This window comes from Triturus cristatus, chromosome 8, assembly GCF_964204655.1.
Source record: "Triturus cristatus chromosome 8, aTriCri1.1, whole genome shotgun sequence".
NCBI lineage: Eukaryota > Metazoa > Chordata > Amphibia > Caudata > Salamandridae > Triturus > Triturus cristatus.
In genome coordinates this window covers 1,549,919,372-1,549,944,714 of record NC_140591.1, presented here as the reverse complement: position 1 = coordinate 1,549,944,714, position 25,343 = coordinate 1,549,919,372, and the positions used below count along the sequence as shown (strand labels likewise).

Here is a 25,343-nt window from a genome sequence, read left to right as displayed (position 1 = left end):
TAGAACTCCAATCAGTCAATCAAATCAAAATCTATACACTTGTATCTATTCAAAATTGCAAATATTCAAAATCCAACCAAGGATACCACAGAAAATAGAAAAATATACTCTGCGTTAATCTTACTGTGATAGAAATATCTTTAAAAATAACGTATGTATAAAAACATATACATCTAAATACCACTTACACATATACATAAATGAGGAGATATTTTTGAGACAATAAAATTAGTCTTTCCCAACTGCACTTCTACTCATTTTGTCACTAGGTGACCATGAATTTAATCTGTAACATGTGAAGATAACCACTGCACCATAAATCATGCCTTCAACATTTTTCAACAACCATCTTTATTAGGACTACTCAATGATATGAGGTGATTGTGCAGTCTTCAAAATGATGTCCATCTTTTGGTACACTTCAGCCCAAACAATGTGCTTATACCAATCACAGTTCTGTAACCATTATGTAGTCTCAATATCCTTTGAGTGTGGACCTCCAACCCTGTGGTCCATTATTCATTGGGTCACTCTCCAGGTAATGAGTATTTGAAGTTGCCGGTTCTCCAGTCCAACATCAACTCTTTTTATAATATGTATTTTATTGATTTTCATTGACAATGTACGGTATTGGTGACAGGTGCAATCGCAAGAATAATAATATTTCCCAGAAAGTCATGCGTACGATATCAGCTTAATATGTCATTACAGCTTTCATCACATGCCAGTGTTTTGAATCAACATGATAAACACATAAATAATTATCCAAAACGAAATAAAACTATGGAGTCTGCTTTAGAGTGAGAGTGTGATGGAGTGTGTGGCATGAGCTGGGTGTGGAGGTTCTAACGCCAGAGTGGGTCACCCTCCAGCGGTAGTGCATAGACAGGGGTCGTAAGCGAGCAGCACCCAAGGGGGGTTGCAGCCCAGTGTTGACGTCGCTATGCACCTGAGGGAATGGGGCATGAGTTACGTGTAAGCCTTGCAGTAATGTTCATGTAGGTTGATGGGTCATGTGCCGGAGGAGTGGTGCAGCTGTGCTGCACAAGGCCTGCCAATGCTCATGCAGGTATGAGGTCAAGCGTGTGATCAAGTGGTATGGTTCACAGAGGCGTGCATCATTTTTGGCTTCGACCTGAAGCAAGAAGGTTTCCCAGTATTCACCACATGTTCTTGTCCAACCACCAGCAACTGCTCTCGGTCCCTGGATATGCCAAGAACCAACAAGGGGGAGGTCCTTTTTCAATCAGGACCGCAAGACTGTGGAACTCTATGCCATTGTACTTGCGCCAGCTTGAATTGGAACATGAGTTTAGGAAAGCCTCAAAAACCTAGCTCTCTAAGCAGTGACAATATCTGTCTGCTGCTAGGCCCTTTCTGCAGTCTATGTAGTGCCGGGAAACCTCTGTTTGAGGTAGCTGTACGCTATATAAATGGCTATTGTAGTGTATTGTGTCCCCCCACATGCAATGGAGATGCAGGGTGTTGTCCTCTGCCCGCGTCTATGTCAATAGTGTGTAGTACTGCCTCACATAAACCAATCACTCAATCAGTGCTCTTATAAAGGCGACTACTCACCTGTGAGGGTCTCAAGGGGCTGAGTGAGGGGGTGGTGGGTCTGCAGTTAAGTCGAAGAGCCAGGCAGTTCTTGAGCTCCTTCCTGAATTGCGGCAGCGATGGTGATAGCCTAAGGTGCAGAAGCAGGGAGTTCCAGTTCTTCACAGCAAGGTAGGAGAAGTATCTTCCTCCAGCCATGGTCTTGCGGATCCGTGGGATGGTGGCCAGGGCTAGTTCGGCGGAGTGAAACTGTCTGGTGGGAGTGTAGAAGCAGAGGCGGTGGTTGAGGTATGCAGGTCTTGCATTGTGGAGTGCTAAATCCTTTTGTGTCCCAGTGAGTTAAATTTACAATGAGGTTTCATAGGTTTAATAAAAATGTGACAATTTTACAGTTATATCATTACACTCACTGGAAATTGTATTAAAAAACAGAAACTGCATTTTGGCTTCAAAGAGGTTATTAATGATAGATAAAAAAAACGGTTCTTTTTACCCAGCCCTGTACCAACAATAGGAGGTCCAGAATGTTGCTTTGTTTGATGATCAGCTTGGGTTTTGAGATGTAATGTTACATCATTAGGCGAATGGCCCCTTTCAAATCACAATGCAAAGAGCCTAACATACAGGTCGATCATGGAAAAACAAATTGCAGCACACAACATAAATTTACCCTTCAGTACTGTATTATTGATGACTCTGCAACCATACGGAGGCCGTCATTATGAGTGGCCTGGAATTTGGCGTGTTTTTGACCACCCAGAATTAAAGATACGACGGGTCCAGGTAATTCCATGTTTTGGGGGAATAGCTCGGGTGGATCGGACTGTCTGCGAATCTTCTCCCTGCCTCCCCATATTTTGCTGGAATCTTCACCTAGGTCTCTAGGCTAAATATCTGGGACATTTCGTATTCCCATGAAACTTAGAATTCCAATGGGGTTAGTAGCACATGGTCCTGCCCCATCAGAATTCCTGGGCCACTTGTAATGAGGGTGCAAGTCCATAAAGAGCCCAGACCATAGTGCCACCTACAAGAAAACAACCCATTACATTTCTCAGTGCTAATACAGCATTATACAAGTTTTAAATCTATTTTCTAATGTTAAACTGAAAACGCAAAGTACAATGTATCCATAACTTGAATCTACTTACCCACTGTGTCACAAAGGTTGACTTAACAGGGTGTTCTTTTCCTTAATGGTTCTTTGAAAATCTTTAGCCTGGGGATGCTATTCTGCTAAAATCAGCTTATTTATTCCTCTCTCCAGTCCATCTCTGGGGTCTGGCTAGTTTCTTACCTATTGCCTACCCCCAATTTCAAATGGCACAAAACCTAGTGATTTTATCATTGCCTCCTCCCTGTCAATAATAACTTTAGGGATGTGAGAAAAGCAAAGTTCTGCAAACTTTGTGCATTCACATGGGAAACACTGCTCGCTGTAAAAAGATAAAATGCATTCACTTTTGAAGTTTCATCCCCAAAATCTAGAGTTTGTCTTCTAAAAAACGATTTTAGCAGGATATTTAGTTGATGAGCGATCTATGCTTTTCAGGAAACAGCTAGCTTTTTCTTTTTTTATGAAAAGTAGCCTTTCCCAATTGTTTATCTTACAATGAATTACTACTTGTGGAGTACCCCAAATTGTTTTGCTTACTCTTTTAAGGCATCATTCGCTGACCCGCAGTGTCAAAGTGCCCTGGACAGGGACCGCAGGCCTGTGGAGGCCTCCCTCCCTGCCCGGGATAAGAAGCTTTGACTGGCCCCGGCTCCCTGCCCAACAGGACCTGGGATAGAAATTCCAGGTCCTGAGCTTCGTTTCCTGGCACGCCGTGTCTCCAATTTTCCCAGGCATGGACCCACAGGCATGGGAGGCCTCCCCTGCTTGCCCGCAATAAGAGGCCACAACATAGGCCCCAGGTCAGAGCTCCATCTGTCCCTAGTGTAGCAGCCCTTGGTCCTTGTCTCTCCTCCAGCCCGCTCTGTCGCAAAGTGCACAGGATGAGGTCCCTATTGCCTGATAACCAGCCCAGTCCCTGAGAATCCTGGCTTTAGAGTCCCTGTCCACTCCAAGGGTGAGCAAAATCATTTTTCAAAAGTCACGGCACAACCAGATGGCTGTTCTTCGAGTCCAAGTATCTGGTCGTGCCGAACCCCAGACATCTGGTAGTGCACAATCTGTTCTTATGGTATTCCCAGATGACCAGGCTGCCCTGGAAGTCCTGATGAGGGCTCATTTGACTCCTTGAGCCCTGACAGGGCTCTAGGAGGTTGGGTGCATTTTCACCGACGGCTCCTTCTGTCACTTGGTGTGCAGGGATTCCAAAAAAAGAGGGTAGATTTGCTCCAGATTAGTATGCTTAGTATGACCTTGTTGTCCATTTTTTCTCATTAGGGAACTTTAAGGGCATGGGCAGGGGTCCCAGAGGGCCACTGATGGCCTCCGTTTGCAGCTGCCTTCCAGCCCTGTCCGATTGGTCTTTCCATCAAGTCTGGAGTCCTAGAGAGTAGGACAGAATGCCCTGTCCCCCAGGTCTCTGCAGGCAATCAGGGGCTCCCAACGGTCAGTCCAGGATGGGCACTCTGCTCCTCCTCCATTGAAACAGGTGCAGCTATCTGGTTGATCATATCAGTAGCATATGATTTTCTTCATTATTAAGCCATTAAGCTATTGTGGAAGTACACCCAGCCGATTCAGTAAAACTGCAAATTGTACATGAAATCACTTATGGTTTCTGTGATTGCTCCATCTGTTACTTGGATAACTGTGGTAATTCTAGAGTTATTATATGCCGACAAGATCTGACCTCCCAGGATGCATGCATTTGTCTGATCAAGACCAGTCTGGGCTTGCCTGGCCACTTTGGTGACTCTAGATAACCTCGGGCTGATCGTAGCCCTGACGGCAACAATAAATATGGATGTCTGATCTAACAACTTTCAGTGGTACTTTCTGTGCCTACCACCGTGACCACAGTAACAGGGAATTAGGGTTGGATTTTGGAGAGGGAGCCTGAGAAACAGCTACCACATCCATGGAAGGCAACAGGCACACAAATTACTCACTCACGTTTCAGGGAGTTAGTAACAAAAAATGCCAATGCAGGACTCTTTTGATGCCCTGTAATTTTAATGAGTACATTTTAAATCTTTTAATGAAGATCCATTGGAGGGTAAGTTTGAAAGCAGCAGCCACAGTAATTCCTGTTCCAATAGTGCACATTCAAGCTGCTGCAGGGAAAAAGCTCATAGTTGGATCTTGGGATCCAGCTGGCGGTCTGCTGCAGGGCAAGTTACTGCCTGTTCCAGCTCCTGCCTTTTAGTGCCCCCTTGGTGTTCTTGACTCAGTGCGCTGGAGGTCCAAAGCATTAACTTTGAAAAAATTAAAGTGTTCAAAGCAGCCTGAAAACTTTAGCTAGGAATAATGGAATTGGACTCTGGTTCTATTTTGCTGGTTTTCAGAACTGGGGCCATGATTAAGAGGGACTGCCGGGGATTTCTTATTGTGCTGCTAGAGGTGAAAGTCTTAAACTGGCACAAGATAAACCAAAGTGAAATCATTTGCCAAGAATGTTTTCATTAATCAAGAATTAAAGTCAGAGGTTCAAAGACAAACAGATACAGTTGTACTCCCAGCCATAAATAATACTGACTAGAGAGCCAGCAGCGTTATTCCCATGACTTGCTAAGCATCTTCTGGAAAACCAAAGTCTTTGGGTTCTGGGGGCAGTATTATTACAAAGCTGAAACTTAGAGAAATTGATGGAAGGGCACCACCACTTAACTTAACTTGGGAAACCCCAGACGCAGAAAGGATTGACGAACTGATAGCTCTTTTTCAATTCTGATGGCGGTGGTTTAATTCTATTCTTGGTGGAGCGATGTGTCTGGTTAATTCCGAGAACGAACACGATTCCTCCAGGCTAATTAGTTCCATGATCCCAAACAGTTGGCTATCCAGTTCTTGGGGGGACAAGTGGTGTTCAGCCACACAAGATCGAGTAATAACAGGTCTGTGATGCCCTTAAACTGAACGGATCAGTGAGTGCCTACCCCTTGGTGACAGGTACAAGTAACCTGCTGATCTCCACTCATGATAGGGATTGAGAATTGCAATTATTTCCCATGAACAAGGAATTTCCAGTGAGTGGGCCAGGCTCCTCCACCTGGGAGTATCCAACCAACATGTAAGGGACCAGGTCGGTGATGCCCCAGGCCCTCTGGAGGGGTGAGATGAGAAAGATAGCTCTCCCAAGAGAAAACCAATGGTCACCCAGCACACATCTGGGGTAACTGAATTGCAGTGCCTCCCTGGGCAGGGTAGAAGGCTCTGCCTTCTGGCTGGAATAACTGGCCTGCAGGGACTGGGCCTCCAACCGGGAGATTCGGAGAGTTATTCAGCCCACAGGAGCCCCAGACTCCTCCCTGGTCTGCCGCCACTCTGGTATAGGTAGGGAAGTTAGCCCTGCCCAGTCGCTGGAGCCATGGCCTGCAGGTACCGTGGCTCAAAGGCAAAAGACATGACTTTGCCCACCTCTCATGGTGGATTCTGAGAGCTGGTCAGCCCTTAGGGGCCCCAGACTCCTGAACGCCCTGCACCTGGGCCCTCTCCAGTCTGATTCCAGCATACCTGGATTATTAGTAACCGAGGAGTGACCTGTCTTGGGTGGCAGGGCAGCCTGGATGAGAAGGAGCCAGGCCATAATGGAACCCACAGCTCCTCTCTTTGGAGATGTTGTACCCACTTGAAGCTGGTGTGAACTGCTTCTAGAGCTGGAGGAGATGCTGCTTTACTTTCCATACGTGTATCAGAAGCAGGTACTTTGATGGTGCAGCAGAACCTGACTCTTCTCTCCTCAGTGCCTCCCACCAGGGTTTGTGGACCCTCAGCTCACTGCATGGCTCATGGCTGCTGCCTAAGCTGGGGACTATCAACATGCAGGGGTCAAGCCCTGGCTCCCACCGGGTGGCGGTTGGCTGATGTGCAGGTGGGGAAACCCTCCCTCATTGCCAGGTAGTTGGTGGACTGCTACCCTGTGGTCACGTAGGGTTTAAAGGCTCTGTATGGAATAGCCTCTGCTGCCATGGCAGCCTATTGCTCGCCTGCCTGTTGTGGTGGTTGGATGGAGCTCCCAGAGAGAACACCTGGAAACACTTTTTAAAATCTTGGAGGCTGACTTCCAGAGGGGAAGCATGATGCGTGATTGTGGTGCTGGGCCTGAAATAAAAAATCCAGGGTGCCTAGCTGACTGCTGCGTGTGGCCGTCTGTAGAGTCCCACAGTTACCCAGGTGCAATACTGCAAGGTCCCCTGTTTACCTGCAGAGGCTGGTTTCCATGCTGGCCCCCACTGGCTTTAGTCTCTGATCTGGGAAAGGGTGTGTGACTGTGACACCTGTGTGTGAAAGAGTCCCCTCCCTTCTCGAGCTCAGTTGGTCCGGATCCCCCACACATCTGCATCTATGACCTTAGATCAGATGAGGTGACTAGCTGAATTTAAGCATATTGGGGAGTGGAGCAAAATAAACTAACCAGGCTTCCCTCAGGAATAGAAGGTGAACAGGGAAGAGTCCAGCCTGGTGGCATGTGCGAGAAAAGTGGCATACAGAAGACCGACTCCCCAGCATCGCTCAAGGGGCCCAAGTCCTTCTGATCCAGGCTATGCTCGCGGACGGTGTTAGGACATTAGCAGTCACCGGCGTGATGGGATCAGGTGTTCTTGGAGTTGGGTAGCTTGGGAATGCAGCCCAAAGTGGGTGGTAAACTCCATCTAAGGTTAAATACGGGCACAGGATCGATAGTCAACAAGTGATGTAAGGGAAAGTTGAAAAGAACTTTGAAGAGAGAAGTCAAGAGGGCATGAAACCATTAAGAGGTAAAAGGGTGCCTGCTGGGCATGTCCCACTCTGGGGACAGTGGCAGGTGGGGTGATACACCTGTCAAATGATAACACATCTGTCCTAAGGTGAGCTTAGGGAGAACAAAAACTCACTGAGAAACAGAAGATGAAAAGCTCACTTGATCTTGAATGAGTACAGACTGTGAAATTGGAGTCTCACAAGCCTTCTGACTTTTTAGGTGTCAAGCAGGAGCTGTCAGAAAAGTTACCACAGTGATAACGGGTTTGTGACAGCCAAGTCATTGCAACATCACTTTTTGATCCTTCTATGTTGGCTCTTCTTATCATCGTGAAGCAGAATTCACCATCTGTTGGATTACTCATCCACTGACAGGGAATGTGAGCTTATTTAGATCTCTGGGAGACAGGCTAGTTTTACCATACTGATGATGTGTTATAGTGCTCAGTACGAGAGGAACCACAGGTTCAGATATTTGGTTATGTGCTTGGCTGAGGGGCAAAAGGGGGTGGGATTATGACTGGCAGCCTCTAAGTTAGAATGCTCCCTAAAATGTAATGATACTGCAGTGTCGTAGGGTCTTGGTTGTCCTAGGAAAGCCAGCCTCTGGGCAGTGCGTAGAGCAACTCACTCAGAGACTGGAGCACAGACAAAAGGGGGTACCTCCATCTCGGTTAGTGCACCGCATGTTTGTGGGGTGCCTGTTGCTAAATCATTTGTAAATGACCTGATTCTGTGTTAGAGTTTCAATGGTAGTGAAGCAGCTTCCTTGCAGTGATCCATTGAAAGTCATCCTCTGAGCCAAACATTTGGCTCCATCTGTGGGCGCCCGTGCCCCCTAGGTTCCCTGTGCCACCAGGCCAGTGGAAGGGCTGGAGTACTGTCCCGTGGGAGGCTGCCTTCACCATATGCTGTATGGCGTGGGGCCTACCCTCTGACCTGCGTCACCGGGTGAAGGAATGAGGGCAAAATCACTTGCAAGTCAGAATAGTGACCGAATGGCCAGAGCAGGCACCAGCAAAGTTGAAGAAGCTGGTTGTTGGCTCAAAGAAGTAGCTTCCTGGGCGCCGGTCTCATTGTTGGTGGCTGCCTAGACACTCTGATCATCAGGCCTGAGCCATCTGGTCACTGGGCCAGCTGACCAACTGGTAGCTGGCCAGCCAGACCACCAGTCAGAGTTAGCAAGGGAAACTCTGACTTGTGTCTCCTCCCTGGGCTCAGTAAGCCCTCACTTTATGAAAGTTTAACAGTTGAGGAAAAATAGCTCTCAGGCAGTACCATGGAAAAAGGGGGATGGCTGGGGGGTATAACCCTCCTAAGCTCCCCAGGAAGGTGGAAGGCACTGAACCGGGGCACCCTTGGTCTATGAGCTGGAGTGACAGTCCCTACACAAGGCATGGTGGCTGCGGACTGGGAAGGACTCTCACACCTCTCCAGTGTGAAAGGCGGAGGGGGGACCCAACATGAAGGCCCTGATAGATCCCAAGACAGGGTGGTGTCGGGCCAGGGAGTAGTCTGGGTCTCCTGTGGGCTGCACAGCTCTCATACTACCCTATGAGAGGTGAGTAAAGTCATGTTAAGCCAATGCTCCAGGCATGGGGCTACCATGGCTGGGGTGATGTCAGACCAGGGAGGAGTCTAGGTCTCCTGGGGGCTGAGCAACTTCTGTGATCTCCCTGTTGTAGGCCCAGGACCTGCAGGCTGGTGATTTCAGCCAGAAGGCAGAGCCTCCTATCTAGCCCATGGTAGGGTAGCATCCCAGTTACTTGTCAGCTTCATGTGGGCAAAAACATCACCAGTGATGTTTCTTTATAAAGGCCAGAGCAGCCTATGGACAATTATGGGTGTGCCAACTCAGTGAACCACGTCACCAGCCCAGTTTTCCTAATCCAAATTACTCGTAGGCCTAATTTCAACAGACTGTTAGTGTAGGAAAAAGTATTGAAGTCTGGGTTTGACTGGTGCATAAGTTTCACAGATGAAGCTTTGCTGAGTGTTTTCCATCAGTTCTGCAGCTTCTGTCACTGTCCGTGCTGCACTGGGGTCCTCTGCAACACCTGTTTCTTCATTTCCTGCAGCATCATCCACAGTTAGTGCTTTCCAGTTTTGTAGTTCCTACAGCTCCTTCCCTAGTGACTGTACGTTAACCATCACTCGTGTCTTTGAGTTCATAGAAGCTGATTCTTGCTCCCCACAACCTCCCCCAAAACTTACTGGCAAACCTCAGCTTTCACACACAACAAGGCACACATTATTTATCTAGGCATCCTTTCCTTGCTATCTGCGGGGTGTCCTCTTTTTGTCTTGCGATGCATCTTTGAGGTTGTTAGTCCTCTTGTGATCAGAAGTGGGTGTAGGGGGACAGTAGGTGGTTTTCCAGCACTGTTGGAAAACCAATTATAATGTGTGTACTGTTGGTTTCCCGCACATACATTTTAAAATGTAATACTTGCTGTCTAGTGGATTGACTCATTCACAAAACAGCCTCTCTACCTAGCCAATCCACTCATAATCTCAAGAGGTCTGAGAAGTAAGATAACCAAACTTCTAGAACCACCTAAATTCAGAACAGCTACTGGAAAAAATTATAACTCTCCAGGTCAGCCACAACAACTTGGAATTTGCTGCCCTCCAACCTCAGAACACTGACTCCACTCTCAATCTTCAATAAGCAATTCAAGGCTCACCTTTTGAGACAATTCCTAGACAAACCCCTGACAGATTATTTTTCCTCAAATTGTCAACATATTGTCACAGCTGTTTTAATCCTTGCTCCATTTTAAAATAATCTTTTATGTGACCTCTATCATAATGTAAAGTGCCCTTCTACCGACAGATCAAGGATCACTAAATAAATGGTTACAATAAACACATTAAATTTTGCACCTAAGTGGTTAATTCCAGTAGCAGTTGTAAGACAATTGGAAGGAGGAGACTATGTCAGTTTTGAAGTGGGTAATGGAAGAAACCTCCATGCCAGCAGTGAATATGTTAATTGGAGCTTTTCCTCCAACATGCTGCTGCTCCTGCTCTGAGGTGTTAACGCCCACATTCTCCCACTTAGACACAATTCAAAGCAAGAAACTTAGGCACAATTTACATAGGAGCTTTCATTTCCCAACTTGTTTGTACTTTTTATCAGCTGTGGAAGGAAGAAGGAGTGATTGTTCCTTGATAAATCTGAACTCAAGATGCACAAGAAACTCCTTCCAGCTCTGACTTTACTATTGATCTCTGCCTTCAATCACCAGAAATACCAGGGAGCCACCCGCAAACCCTCCACCTTGTTACCTCCAGCAAATCTCAAAGATCTATTCTATGCATATATTGTGGAATCAGTCAAATCTGCTCCTCTTTGCCTCATTTTAGGAAAAGCTGACCATGGTAATCCTATTCATGTCCTCATTTCAAAAGTTTGAACAAATCACTCTTCAATAATCTAAAATTCCTCAAATAAGTTGCAAATCAGGTTCCCCATTGGATCCCTGTCCTCCTAGTGTGTTGGCTAAAGTGATCAATGTTGTGATAAATAAAATATTCAACACCTCATTAAAACCAGTCTCTATTCCAGCCGTTTCGAAACAAGCAAAGGTAAAACCTCTCTTGAAAAAGCCTTCTGTCAATCCAGAAATTCTGTCAAATTATTGTCTAATTTCTTTACTTTCCACTAGTACTATGACAGAAAAATCCGTTAATGTCTGATTACCAGGAACGAGCAGGTCTTCTGCATGCTTCGCAATCGAGCTTTAGGTTGCTTCTCCGTACAGAATCAGCTTTGCTGGAAGTTTCTGATTACATAAAACTCGCTCTTGATAAAGAGGAGCGCGCAGCCTTCCTCCTTCTTGATTTGTCAGCAGCCTTCGACACCGTATCTCATCCCTTACTTCTTCACCACCTGTCTGAGTTAGGGGTTTCAGGCCCATCACTTCCAGGCTTTCAGTCTTTTTAGGTCGAGCCTAAAGCAGCGCATGCGCTGCTGCTCTACTTTTAATAAGGGGCTTTCCAAAGTGCTAACCACAAGCTTTTCCTGGCATAAAGCTTGCGTGCACGCTCGTGTGCAGGCCGCCATCTGCCTTTCTTATCTCTTCCTCCGCATCGCTGGCCTAATTACTTTCAATTTCGTCCATTTCTTGTTATACACTTGTTTTGTTTTCTTCTCTTTCGTAGTAAGGGAAATGTGATGGTGAAAGGCAGCACGAGTCCATTTAATTTGTAACATTTGCTTGAGTTTTCGTCTGTGCTTTCGTTTCGCACCCTCTTTTATTTGTTTGCAAAGCGCTCTGATACCCACGGGTCTAGCCAGCGCTATATAAAGCTTTATAAATAAAAACTCGGGCGCACCTCAAATTACAAGAAAGGGTCTGTTTCTGGCCAGTCCCGATCTCTGGCCGCTTGGAAACACTCACTCCTCACTCCATGCTCAGCACATCCAGCTCCTTCCTCAGTCCACAGCACAGAGCAGCCGATTTAAAGAGGGCACCGCTTTTCCACAGAAATTGCATGCACTTCGCTCCGGAATCGGACTTGGCACCAAGATAATTTAAAAACAAGCATTTGCAATGCAATAGGTCTCGCATTTAAGCTATTGGCATTGTAAATGACAATGCATTTTATTTATGTTTCAAATACCAAAATATAAATAAAAGGCATTGTCATTTACAATGCCAATAGCTCAAACTAAATGTGAGATCTGTTGCATTGCAACTTAGAATGGTAAAACGAGTATGAGTAAGTTGGGAAATAACACCTTCTATCAGTCCTAAGACTCTGCTCAGATAGCAATATATAAAGGAGGTTTCTATGACACAATATAGCATCAAAATATTACAATACAGACAAATCGCAGCAAAAATATTGTGTGCTAAATATTGCGTTTACATACTTATAATGTGAACTACAAATATGTATACACAATATTTATAATGTAAATAACCAATCTACACAAAAATTTAATAACACTGTGTATTAATATAAATTAAATAAAGGAACAGTTAAATAATTAACATAATTATTAATTTAATTAACCAATTCAATTTTGCAAATTATACTACGAGTGTTCATGCTGGCAACATTCTATATATTTTGCCTGGCGGGCTGAAATCCCTGACCTGTTCCTGGTGACGAGGGAGATGCCGAGGTGTTAGTGTCCGCGCGGATCTCATTCACAAAACTGTCTCCCCTGTCGCGAGGCGCCATTAAAAGAATGCTCGTGTCTGACAGCAGCAGATTGGTGCACAAGCAGGACAGGCTGCAGATAAAGCAGGCGAATTCCATCCGATGCCCGAGCAGTAAGTGCAAACCTGGACCAGAGCTGCCAAATGAATGCTGGGCCTGCACTCTCGCGCGGCTGCTCCAATGCTCGGCGATTAAAGCCTTGATGAGCGGAGGCATCCCGGGGACTTAGTGTGACAGTTTCTTTCGGAGGGCATTTGATGACACCATATGGCCACGCACAAGGAATCTGGGCAACCGCGCCTCGCGGCAGAGAGAACTGAAAGGGAAAGCTTAGGGAACATGGTTAATGCACGGTTTATCACGAAAGCATTGTATTAAAGTTTCCAGGTTTAAAGCCACAATTACGTACTGTTTCCTGAGCATGGTGTTTCATTTTAGATGCACTTTACGTTTGTCTGCTAAAAGGAATGATTGCTCTGAGGAAAGGAGGCTGAGGGGAGGTGTGTGTGGGGGATGAAGCGGGCCAATGGGTAGGTTGTGAGTTAAAACAAGACAAGACCAGCGAAGCATGGCGCGCGTGCTTGGCGGGGGCGGGGGAGCGGACCCTTTGAAGTGCGATGCCAAACGGATTGCATGGCGGCACGATGCGCGTGATTGTGCGCGTGCTAGCCATGCAATCCGCTTTTTGGGAGCACTTTTAAAACCCCCTTACAATAGTCTCGCTTTGCGATCGCTTACGCGATAGCAAAGCGAGACCTAAAAAACAGGCCACAGACATGCCTCATAGCTGAAAATAAAATAAATGCAAGTCCAGTCTAGTCATTAGATAAAGCTCTCTACCAGGTTTTATTGTTGTAGCCCTCTCCATGGATGTTTCACGGGAGCCATTTCAATCAAATGCTAGATGTGTACTCTGTTTTCAGCTGCAAGAATTTCCCTGAAACGTGAGCCTAAACGTCTGACTGTTGGATGTGGGCACTGACAGGGCTGATAAGGAAGAGTGATTATGGCAATAAAGGAGGCCTGTGCGCATTCTGTAGCCTTCACTGCTTGTAGATAAGCACATTATATGCGTACACTCCCCGTTACTTTTGAAAATGTATCCATGTGTTAAGATGTCTGAAATGGCCGCAAAGAAGCTCTACAAATTAGTGCTCCAGAGTAGCACTAATTTCTGTTATTTGTTAACAAAATAAACAGATACACATTTATGTAGCACCCAAATCAGATTTCTAAGAAACTACCGTTGTGAAACCAACACACCAAGAGCCCCACTGTTCGTTCTCTTGAACCATCAGACTGACACATCTGAAGCACTATCCATAGCGCACTGAGACACACACACTCACTGCACCCCGCCCTGAATCCTACTCCTGCATACTTAATATACTTCTGCAAGACATTCATACACTGGCACACTTTAAATCCGTATAGTAAGCAATGCATAGCATATTGTGGCAACTAGCTCATACACACATCCACTTGGCTTGCAGACACTACACCTCAACACCTTACTCCAACAAACGGCAAACAAATACAAATGCCTACGCCACCTAGAACCCAATGCATACAACACTCTCCCATGTGGCTAGAATTTGCAACCATATGTCATTGCTGCTCATGAATTCAACATTTAAAGAATACACACTTGGGAAGCTTTTTGACAACTATCCATGTGCATAACTATTCCACACACTCCTGCCTAAGACATCACAAGCACGTTGGAGTGGGTGGGCCTGAGAGTGGAGATAAAGTGCTGCATTGCTAAACACTTATAAGGTCCCAAAGGCGAGATCTATTGGCTATGCCAATGCTTGTTTGTCGGGCAGACAAGAATCTGTCAGTTTAGCCTATTACTCCTTAGGCAACAAACAAAGCAATTGTGGCATCTCAGGGTTTTCACTTAGGGCGGTGATTATGGTCGGGTGGATCGCTACCGCCCGGCCGGCAGTGGCGATCCGCCCGCCATCACAACCACATTTACCCCCCACCATATTACCATGGCGGGGGTACAGCGGCAGACGGAAAGTTCGTCCGCTGCTTTTCCGCCAGTCGGCAATCATTATGATTGCCCGCCAGGCGGAACGCGGGCATAATATGGAGCGGTGCCTGGAAGGCACCGCCATACATATTATAATGCCTGGCGGTTCAGGGCTGGCAGGAATTTCTTTGAGAGCCCGTTGTAGTCCCCCAGGGGGTGGGGGGCTGCACTTAAGGGGTTCCTATGGTACCCCCTACATTGCCATGCTCAAGGTGGCAGGCACCGCGCGGTGCCTGTCACGTTGTGCATGGCAATGCACAACATGCCTCTTTGGCATTGCGGCGGGTGCTGCTGCAATGTTAAAGATGAGGGATGCGACCACCAGGGTGACAGTCGCATCCCAATTGGCAGTGCGGGACCGCTGCACCCCTGGCGGCCGGTCCCAGCACCTCTACGGTGCCGCCATCCTAATAGGGCCCTTAGTCTTACTATGTTTAATGTTCATATGCACTCCCCTTGTGGCACTGATTGAATCTTTTGGTATTAAGGTAATCTCATATGCTGATGATGCCTACCTGATTTTGTCAATGGACTGCTCTATTAACATATGTTACTGGCATCTTTTAAAATGTGTCTAAAAGAAATCATTGAGTGGATGCATAATGGAGATCTTACTTCTTGGCTATAAGGAGAATTTCCCCAACTTTTCAGTCTCTGATTGGTGGCTTGAAGACTTACCTTCTCCATTTCCTCCTGTATATAGTCCATGAAATGTGGGTTCAATTTAGACAATGAGCTGCCTGGCAATTACTGGATCATGTTTTTCTAATTTGAAAGCCCTAAAAAATCTCCTGGACATTCTTCCTTTGCATGTGCTTATATCCAAACTGCCAAGCCAGGTCCTTCCTGAACAGGAACACAAGCAATCTAGGACCGGTTTTACCCTAGTTGGTGCTTTTCAGCTATCCTAAATGTCCCTCAAATTGGGAAAGGGTTAGTGCTAAATAAAAAGTTTACCACTAAGATAAGCACTACAACTGATGTATTGCACTATTGTTTATCTCGTTCGGCCATTTGTAATAAGTCTAAAAAGCCACATTTAATTGCAGCTGCGCCAAACAACGGAATCAACACTACCTTTCACTTTACGCATAGACCCAGATTTACAAAGGAGTCACGCAATGTAGTTACTGTGCTGCATTGTGTGACAGGGAGAGATCACAAAAGCACCATATCTAGAGAGATATGGCATTCTTCTCCCCTCTACCTACTGCCTGCGCAGAAGGTTGCTGCCGAACGGCAAGCATATGCCTTTGCGCCACAGTGCGTGAGTCTAGCTTAGGTTTTGTACTTTAAAGGGTGCCCTTCTACTCCAAAATGTTATGACTAGACAAGTTTTCAAAAATGTCATAATTTGTGTGTGTGCTGTACAGTGTAGCACACATTCAAAATTGGAAAAGAAAGGAGAAATGAAACATTTCTCCTATTAATGCCTGCTTTCCACCAGTGTTATTTTGTGGCACAAAACCCTGTCTGCTAGTGTTAATACATAGGGTTTAGCGTCAAAAAGCATGGGTGGTTGCATGGGAACGCCCATGTACCATCAATGTAACGCCCCCTTGACGCCAAGTAATGCAAAGCAGCGTTCCATGCTGCTATGTGTTTCTTTTCTTTACAAACCAACGCAAATACCAATTTGTGCTGGTTTGCAAATCCCCCAAAAATGTTTGCATTGGGTTTGCATTAAAAAAGTCAAGCAAACCAAGCACAAAACCTTTGTAAATCTTGGCCATAGTCTGCTTCTCTTCCGGGGCTCCTCAAAGCAGCACTGACGCCATCCACACTATAAGCAGAGTTTATTGATTCTGCCAACTCTGCACCCCCGTGACACAAGCCCAAGGCTCTCCCATCTTTTACAGACTGAGAGCCAGATGTAGGTAAAACCAGTTTTGCGAGTCCTTAATTTTTAGCGAATTGCTATTAAGGACTCGCAAAATGGAATGTATGTAGGAATCGCAATTAATCCTTAATATTCCTTAATTGTGAATTGCAAATTGTGATTCGCAAACAAGGAATACCTTCCCATTCATTCTTATGGGCCTAGAGGCCCATAGGAATGAATGGGAATTGCACGCGCAATTTGCGAGTACCCAATATGTACTCGCAAATAGCGTGCGCAATTTCAAGGGTGCAAGGGTTAAAAAAAGGACACCCTGTTGAACCCCTGAAATGTGCATGTGTGCACATGTGGCACACATACATGCCATGGCACTTATAAAAAAGCAAAAAAGTGCTTTTTCAAAGGAAATCGCAAATGATGGTAATTTGCGATTCCTTAAGGCAATATCGCAATTTGCGATGCCTACTAGCATAGCATTTAGGGAACCGCAAATTGCGATTCTCTAAATGCTTGCGAGTAGGTATTTGCCTTCCTACATTACACACAGCTGAATTGCGTTCGCAAAGCTGGAATTCTGTGAATTTCTGCGTTTTCAATCGCAATTTGGCTTGCCCAGAGTAATCTAATGGCTGCCCTACGGTTGTCTGCCTAAAAAGGGCAGGGCAGGGCAGAAGGTAGACCAGGCAACTGGGAAGTGCAGCAAATGTCACTCATGGTGCAAAGGCTGACAGTCTTCCAATGGGCCTTGGGCAGCATTCAGGGGGTAGGGAAGGTACCACCCCTCTGGCAGGGCACTTAAGGCATGCAAATGCATGTTAAAATGTCAGTGTAGGAGCCACCGTTGTGGCTACAGTGGTACACTAGCTCACTGCACAGCACCACGGCTAAGCGCTCCACCCCATGTGAGCCCAGAAGTCAGTCATGACAGCCTGCAAACATTATTCATCCGATGCAGTGACAGTTGTGGGACACATAAGTATCAAGAGTCATTTCTGGTCTGCATGGGGGAGGGAAGAAAATGCCATTCCTCAGCAATAGCCGAGCTGAAGGGCTGGGAGCGGTGGCGCATGCAGAACAGAAGAGGATGTGGTAAGAGGTGAAAGAGGGGAACGTGCTGCTTTGCAGCTTTCGAGCTGACACTGTGCAAGATTCGACGAGAGATGGGTTTCCTGTTATAACAACAGTCTCATGAGGGTTGGGGACGCAGCCCAGTGCTTTTCAGAAACAAGTTCATGACCCAGCACAAAAGGTCAGATGGACTCTACAGGAACCTGTTCAGTATAATGAGGAGTTCAAAATGTGCTCACCTGTTGCTATGCAGATTTGCACACTGCCTTATTTTAAATCACCAAGGGATCTGCATATATAGAATTTGAGAAACGTTCAGATTCAGTATTTGTTAGGTATGTGGGCTTCAATAGCTGTGTCTCCCAGTTTCCCAACCTTGCCAGGTTCTCCCTGTGGATTCTCGAGTGTGCGCGCTCCTTTATTTTATCTGACAAATGCTTCAAGTCTTTTTTTCCTTTTTTTTGTCCAGAGCATTTCACCACCAAATTGTAAGCAGTGGAAGCAGAACAGAGCATTTGTGGGGGCATATTTGGGTTCATCTTTTGTGTACCAGGAGTTTGAGAGTGTACATTTGTACAGCTTCCCTCTGTCTTAAGAGGCTTCTTGTAGTTTGAGGTCTGGCCGATAAGGTGTTAATCATTTTGCAATTAGTTTATTTTCAGCCCCAGGAACAGCGTTGATAGTAGTTGCTCTAAAGTATTAATGGTTTTCTACCAATACTACAAGTACCTGTCAGTAATTAAAATAAAATGTGTAAAGTTTGTGCAAACTCAAGATTCTATAGAAATGCATATCTTGTGTGTGTTAGTGATACACCTCCAACAATGTCCCTGTGCACAACGTGACCAATTTTAACTATGCACTACAAAGCTCCAAGCTTTAAATTACCATTGGCATGAGCCCACCCACAATGTATACCATATACGTAGCTCTTAACTACAGCTTTCTGACTGTATAAATATAATGTAGCATTGTTTACCTTACAATCTGAAGTAAGTTGGGGAGGTGTAGGATAGCTGAATGTTGTTTGGATTTTTCCATGACTTTACCAGGATGGCTTCACAGTACCTTTATATTGCATGCCTATACCACTCATTGCGCTACCACGCATTATGGTAAGTATAGGTAAAAGTAGGTAAGTTATGTATTTTATGTACACACACACATATATATTTATAAATAAGTGAAACAGTTGAGCAGCATGTAAGGGGTATAGGTAGTAACGTACTCTGGTAATGATTTTTACACCAGTATATTAATTATTACAAAAATTAAATGCAATAAAAAATAATCTGTAATGCCATCAATATATGAATGTACTGGTGCAGGATGCACTGGTTTTAGGGGGTAAGGGTGGAAACGTGTAATAATACTTGTGTATTCATTTTAATACCCAGGTATTAAATAAAATAAATGAACATGTATTACCCTTCAAACATTAATCTACTGTAATACGATGCAAGGGATATTGTTGCTGAGAGTGGGAAAGTGTATTTCTACTCGGGGATTCATTTTAATACCTCCATATTAATTCAAATTAAGTCATTGAAATTATGAAACAATTAAATTAATATGTTGTGCACTTGAAACATTAATCAAGTAGGACAAGGTGCAAGGGGCCTAGGGGCTAAGGGTGAGGTAGTGTACCAATGAGTAGGTATTATTACCCGAGTATTATTTTTCTATAATTATTTAGCTTAAAAAATAATGAAGTATGTATTGCCCTGGAGTTATTAACCAACTGAGATGCGATGCAAGGGAAATAGGAGCCATGGGTTGGGAATTGTATTAATACTCAAGCATTATTTTAAACCCAAATAATAACTAAAACTATTAATTAAAATTATTTGAAAATTAAATGGAAATGTATTGCCCTTCAAACATTATTCCACTGGGACGGATGTGAGGGAGTATAGGGGCTAAGGATGGCTGGTGTAGTAATATTAGGGTAATAATTTTAATACCTGAGTAATCATTGGAAAAAATAAAAAAACATTATTTAATTTGGTAAAAAATTATAAAACCGATCATAAATAACTTATGGTTAACAAAATCATTGTATACAGAATTATGAAATCATTATAATTTACCTAGTAATAAAAAAAACTTAGAGACAAATTATAACATTCACATATTTAAAATATTAAAATAAAGACAATAGATGCAGTTTTTCTAATTATATTTATTAATTTACATAAAAATAAAAGATGTCAAAACATACAAATATAGAGAATACAATTCTTTATTTATTTACATAAAAAATACTAAATACATATTTTAAATTAAGTTCCCATGGTGTCCCATAGAGAACAATGTAAAAAAATCCTTTTTTATTTTTGCAGGACTCCATGACACACGCAGCTGTGCGTCTCTACATTTAGTTGATTGCTACAGAGGAGATCGGATGGAAGGCAGAGCTGCAGTCGGGCAAGTTTTTTATTAATCTGTTTAAAAACACATGAAAGTTAGGTAAATTACTGCAAAGAGAGAAAGAAGAAAATACATTAAAGCCAATTAGAATAGAAATGTTTAAATACATTTATACTAGCCAGATTTAAATCCCCACTGCAGGTTGTGTTGGCATCATTAAAAGCGTTATGCCAACCCTCATTGGCAGTGTTTTCGTACCTCATTTTAAACAAGTAGTGTAGCACTTCCACCACTCAATAGTAAGTCGTGGTTACCTGCTAAGACCAGACTTGTTCAAAGAGCCATTTATATGACATGCATTATTGAGCAAGGTATGTTTTTAGATTCCTTCATGGTGTATATATACTGTGAGTTAGTGTACATAATAAGCGCCAGAGATATGTAATAACTTACAAAGTTACCATGTCTGCATTGTACCACAAACATTGATGGTGCATGAAAATATGCAGAAAAGAGGAGCATTGGGAGGGTTTATTTCTTAGGGCCAGGACAATAAGCCCAACTAGATACACTAACTGCATTACTGGTGGGGTATCTGTGCTCCATTCCTTTCTTGTGATCTAATCAATCACAGTGCCTAAAATGTCACATCCTAGATTCAAATATCTCTGCTTTGCATGCATTTTCTATTGTGTCCCCTTCTCTGTAGTCTTGGGCTCTTTACTCCAATACCTATCTGGAAACATGGTCAGAATTGCAGGCACCTGGGTTTAATAGTAATGAAATATACAATACTTTAGCACACTACAAACACAGAGTGAACAATCTAGTACGCGTACAAATACAATTCCGATCCCACAGTAACTAACATCGACACCCACCAACGCTACACTTAACTGATGGTTAGCAATAAAAAAAAGAGCCCACCTCTAAATGCAAAGGGCCTAAACAAGTTACAACCCAGCCTAAACAAGGAAAGTTATTGACCATTGTTATAACTAAGAGGCAACAATATTTTATCATGAGAAAATAGGATTGGAAACCCAGAGTCCTGTTTTTTGCAGAGCCAATGGATCAAAGATTTTGCTTGCTTTCGGCACCTCGGAAAGAAATGGGGTAACAACACTCATCTCAAAGAAGGCTGACATGTCTATAGTGGACAAAATGTGTGATCATGAAGGTAGAGGGTAAATAACTAAACCACACAAAGACTGCGTGGAATTGTATTTAATCTTTATTTATGCTGCAACTGGGGAGAGATCCCAAATTCCAAAATTTTGGATTAACCTAAACAAAAGAGTCCATGAAATACCAAACGACTCAGGGATACTAGTGGGAGGTGACTTCAATTTCCCCTGGGATACAACTCTTTACATCTTCTTGTAAGGACATGCTGATCAAATTGTAGTCAAAATAAATTAAGTAATATATGGTGTCTGCTTAACCCCACAGGTAGCAAATTCATGTTTTACTCTCATCCACATAATACATTTACAAGAAGAAATGACTTACTGACCAATGATACATTAACATCGACATCACTCAACCCCCACCATAGACCCGATCCTAATCCATGACCATGCCTGTATCTCCTCAGAATTAAGCTCCAGTTGGGACAAAAATATGGAGAATGAGTGAGGAAATCTTAAAGGCAAAAGAACAAATCTCAGCAACTATTTAACACATTTTTTAAGACAATTCAACATTAGGTGTAAGCCTAGAATTCCTTTGGGGTGGCATGAAAGACACTATTAGAGGGATTATGATTATTAGTATTATGTCTACCAAGAACAAACACATTAATAAAAAAGCTGCTGGCTTTAGAGGAATAAATTAAATCCCAGGAACACACCACTGCACGCTCCAGAAGCATAGACATTCAACACAAATGAAAGTTCCTAAAATATGAGTATTACAAAATCATCAGTGAAAGAGACAATTTATGGGTCACTAATCTCAAAAAAGTCTGCTAGCTTAATGGTGACTCTAGAAAACTAACTTAAGGCCAAAGGTAATAATGCAAAATCACTGCAATCAAGGATAAAACAGGACCAACTAAAACTGACACAGAGAATATTCTAGATTGCTTTCATGAGCTGTATTCCAATTTGTATAACCTGGAGATGCAGCCCTCTAGAGATGTCTTTCAAGCATACCCAGGTAAACTACAACTAGCCTCACTAGAGAATAAGTCATAAACTGGAGTTTAACAAACAAGCTGGCAAACCAGAATTCACTAGGGTGATCAACTCACAAAACAATGGCCTGGATGGGTTGCAATTCAGTTATTATAAAAGTTGCCAGACACAAATATTAAGCCACATTGATTAACTATTCACATATGATGCTAGATTCAGAACAATAGGTAGTATAGCATTGGCGGCTACCAGTATGTAGATACATAAGGAAGATAATGACCCCCTAAAAACTAAGGATTATAGGTCTCTAACATAGTCTGTAAAACATATGCTAAACTCCTCTACCACAAGACTTGAGAAGGTGCTAACAATATTAACTTACCCCACACAGGCAAGGTTTTTGTAGGGCAGACATGTTTTAGAAAAAGCTAAATTATTGCACTCTCCCATAATGGCTATGGTGCTGGATGCAGAGAAAGCCTTTGACAAAGTATTGTGAACTTCCCTTCATTCAGTGCTATTCAAATTTGATCATGAGCCCGCCTTTAAATGAATTATCTTCACCTTTTATGCCCGACCAACAGCATGTATTAGACTACAGAGAACATTATCTGAGAGGACCAATCCCTCCCAAGGCACAAGACAATGCTGTCTACTGTCACCCATTTTATTTTTCTTACATATCCATCCCCTACTAGGAGCTATCTGTTCTGATCTGAACATTAAAGGAATTCCATTTAACTCTGTGAATCAAAAGGTAGCTATGAAGAAGATGTTTTAATCTTCTCTGAAGAAGCAGACTCTGATGTACTGCAAATTCTTAACACAACTCATCTGCAAAATCATTAGGCTTTTCCCTAAATCACACAAAATTAAGAAGTCTTTCCCTTAAATTACTTATGTTTATTTGGACACTGGCACTCATGTAATCAGTCTGACATTGTGTTCACGAGTTCCACTGATAGGTGATGGTGCCCAGTCCAAACAACTGGCGTGCATTGCCTCTAAGGCAGGGCTCACAAGCACAACCTCTGTGGGACCTTGCCTTGAGGATGTGAGATGATAAAGCCAGTGCCATCTTCCACGCCCATTGTGCACAGTGCCATTACTGGTTCAACGTATGAGGGGAAGAGCATTGGTCAACTGCAAGGGACAGAAACATGACCAATCACTGTGAGGTTTCATAATAAAACCACACAGTGATTGGCTATGTCCTGTAACTGTCCCGCCCCCATGTTGTCTCCTGAGAGTGGGCCGCGGAGATAGGCCATCCTGAACCTTCGTGACCAGAACCAATTCAAACATTGCTGTTTGTACTACTAACGAGTAATGCACGGATTGGTAGGGGCTGGTGAGCAAAGTGCTCCAAGGGAGACTGGGGCTGTGCTATGTCCCCCTTGGCTCCATGATAGAGTATGGGTTCGAGAGACATGTCCAACCCGACATGCACACTTGACACTTGACACAGGATTGATCCCCATGCCATAGGAGCCTGCTGTAATGCTGCACCACAGCCGGGGAAAGCACTTAATGAAAAACAGCTAAACTACGTTGCTATTTTCAAATTATACATGTGGTGGTTTGTGGTGGCTCACAATGGGGGCAACCTCCTAACCCCCAATGGAAGAGCCGCCACTGATACAGATAAGAAGTTCATTGGGAGGGTCAGGCAGAAAAAGGATTTATCAGTTTGAAAGTGGCATGTGACTGATGTGTTGTTTGGGAGAGAAGTCTTGAGGGCTTTGCTCAAGACCAGGGCCAATGCCTGCTTTAGAAAAAGGAAAGAAGATGCATCATTTTTGGGCTCCAGTTGGATACTTACCAATCCTGCAATCAAAGTAGTTCCTGAAAACCTTTGGTTTGCAGAAACACAAAAGAAGCACTTTCAGTTTCAATATTGGGGGTTGGATGGACTGTGGGGAGGGGTTCACAAGACAGTCACAAGACTATAAAACCTGACCTAACTAGGAGAGAAGAAACAGGCAAGGAGAGGCTTGATCTACAGACCGACCTAGCAGGTAAGGAGCATTGGAAAACAAGACACCTTATTGCAAACTACAAGTGAGTGTGCTGGGATTTATGGCTGCCCAGTTATTTAAGTAGCTAACTTTAATCTGTGTGAGGACACACAGGCTGTGCCCTGCAGTGTTTGCACAGACGGAAGACCCTATTACCTTTTCAGTTTGCTATGTTATTCTACACTATGAGCTAGTACCGAGTGCACCTGTGGAGCTTGCGGTGCTATAGAAATGGCTATGGCATGCTGAGGTACCTAGGTAAAGGCTTTCATGTGGCATCTAAACAAGCACTACAGCTTAACAGTGATAGGCAGTCAGACTGAAAGATATAGAAGATTCAGTGTCACTGAACAGGAAGATATTGAGAGAGTGGAGACAGATGGAGTGAGATTACAGTGAAAATGCCAAATTGACATGGAAAGAGAGAGAGAGAGAGAGACAGAGACAGAGAGAGAAAAGCGCGAGGGGAAAAAGTATGATAAATAAAGACAGCAAGGCATCGGAGGGTGAGACAGACCTGAAGGGGGGAAAGAGACAGGGGAGACACCACAACGCAAGAGATAAAGAGCACAACAATGGGAGTGGGGGTGCGAAAAAGGGAGAGGTGGGAGATAGAGAATGGGAAAGGTAGAGAGTGAACGAGAGAGAATGAGGGAGAGGCAAAGAAGTAGAGAGAGACAGAGAGACTAATGTTGAAGTGTAGAGAGTGAAAGAGCACAGGCAAGAGTTAGAGAGAGAGAATGAGAGAGAGGGCGGATCATTGCGTGGAGCACCCTTCCAAATTACACATCTATTGCTCCACCTGTGCTTGCTTCCTTGATGTAGTGCGGGCTACTTTTCATAATTTCAAAATTAAATTAGATGCTATTGGATTTACCTTATTTGATGTAGTGGAATACGCAGAAGTGTTCATCACAATGTAGTGGCACTGCAACGCAGTGGATCCTAGATAGAGGGGTGCACCTGAACTAGCTGCTATGTCACCCCATTGCTCTGTACAAGGCTTCATTTATCGAGACCCCGGCACAGTGTTGCTGCGCTCGAGTAATCTTGTCTAACTTCTGCCCTTTTGGATTATGCTTGTTATGCAAAATTCCCAAAATTAGTCCATGTACTGTAACTTCAAGTCTGTTTGGTCAAAACTCTTACTGTGAGACTATGGGAACAACACAAACAAACAGAACGCAAGCAGCTGTTGTTTGCGCCACTTGTTTTTTTGCACCATTTTCTTTACACAAAATGCATCTTGGGATCCAAAATGTAAGCAAGGGCACATTTTCGT

General features: G+C 44.0%; 1 protein-coding gene and 1 pseudogene across 1 annotated transcript in view; both read left to right on the top strand.

The window, feature by feature from the left end:
• The first annotated feature begins 4,170 nt into the window (after positions 1-4,170).
• LOC146806116 (18S ribosomal RNA) lies at positions 4,171-5,752 on the top strand (annotated as a pseudogene).
• Positions 5,753-24,009: 18,257 nt separating this feature from the next.
• Positions 24,010-25,343, top strand: part of LOC146806115 (ecto-ADP-ribosyltransferase 5-like) — a 53,085-nt gene continuing 51,751 nt past the window's right edge. Inside the window, exon 1 of the mRNA XM_085623447.1 lies at positions 24,010-24,061. The gene's annotated coding sequence lies outside the window, so the exon portion shown is untranslated. The remainder of the gene's footprint in view (positions 24,062-25,343) is intronic.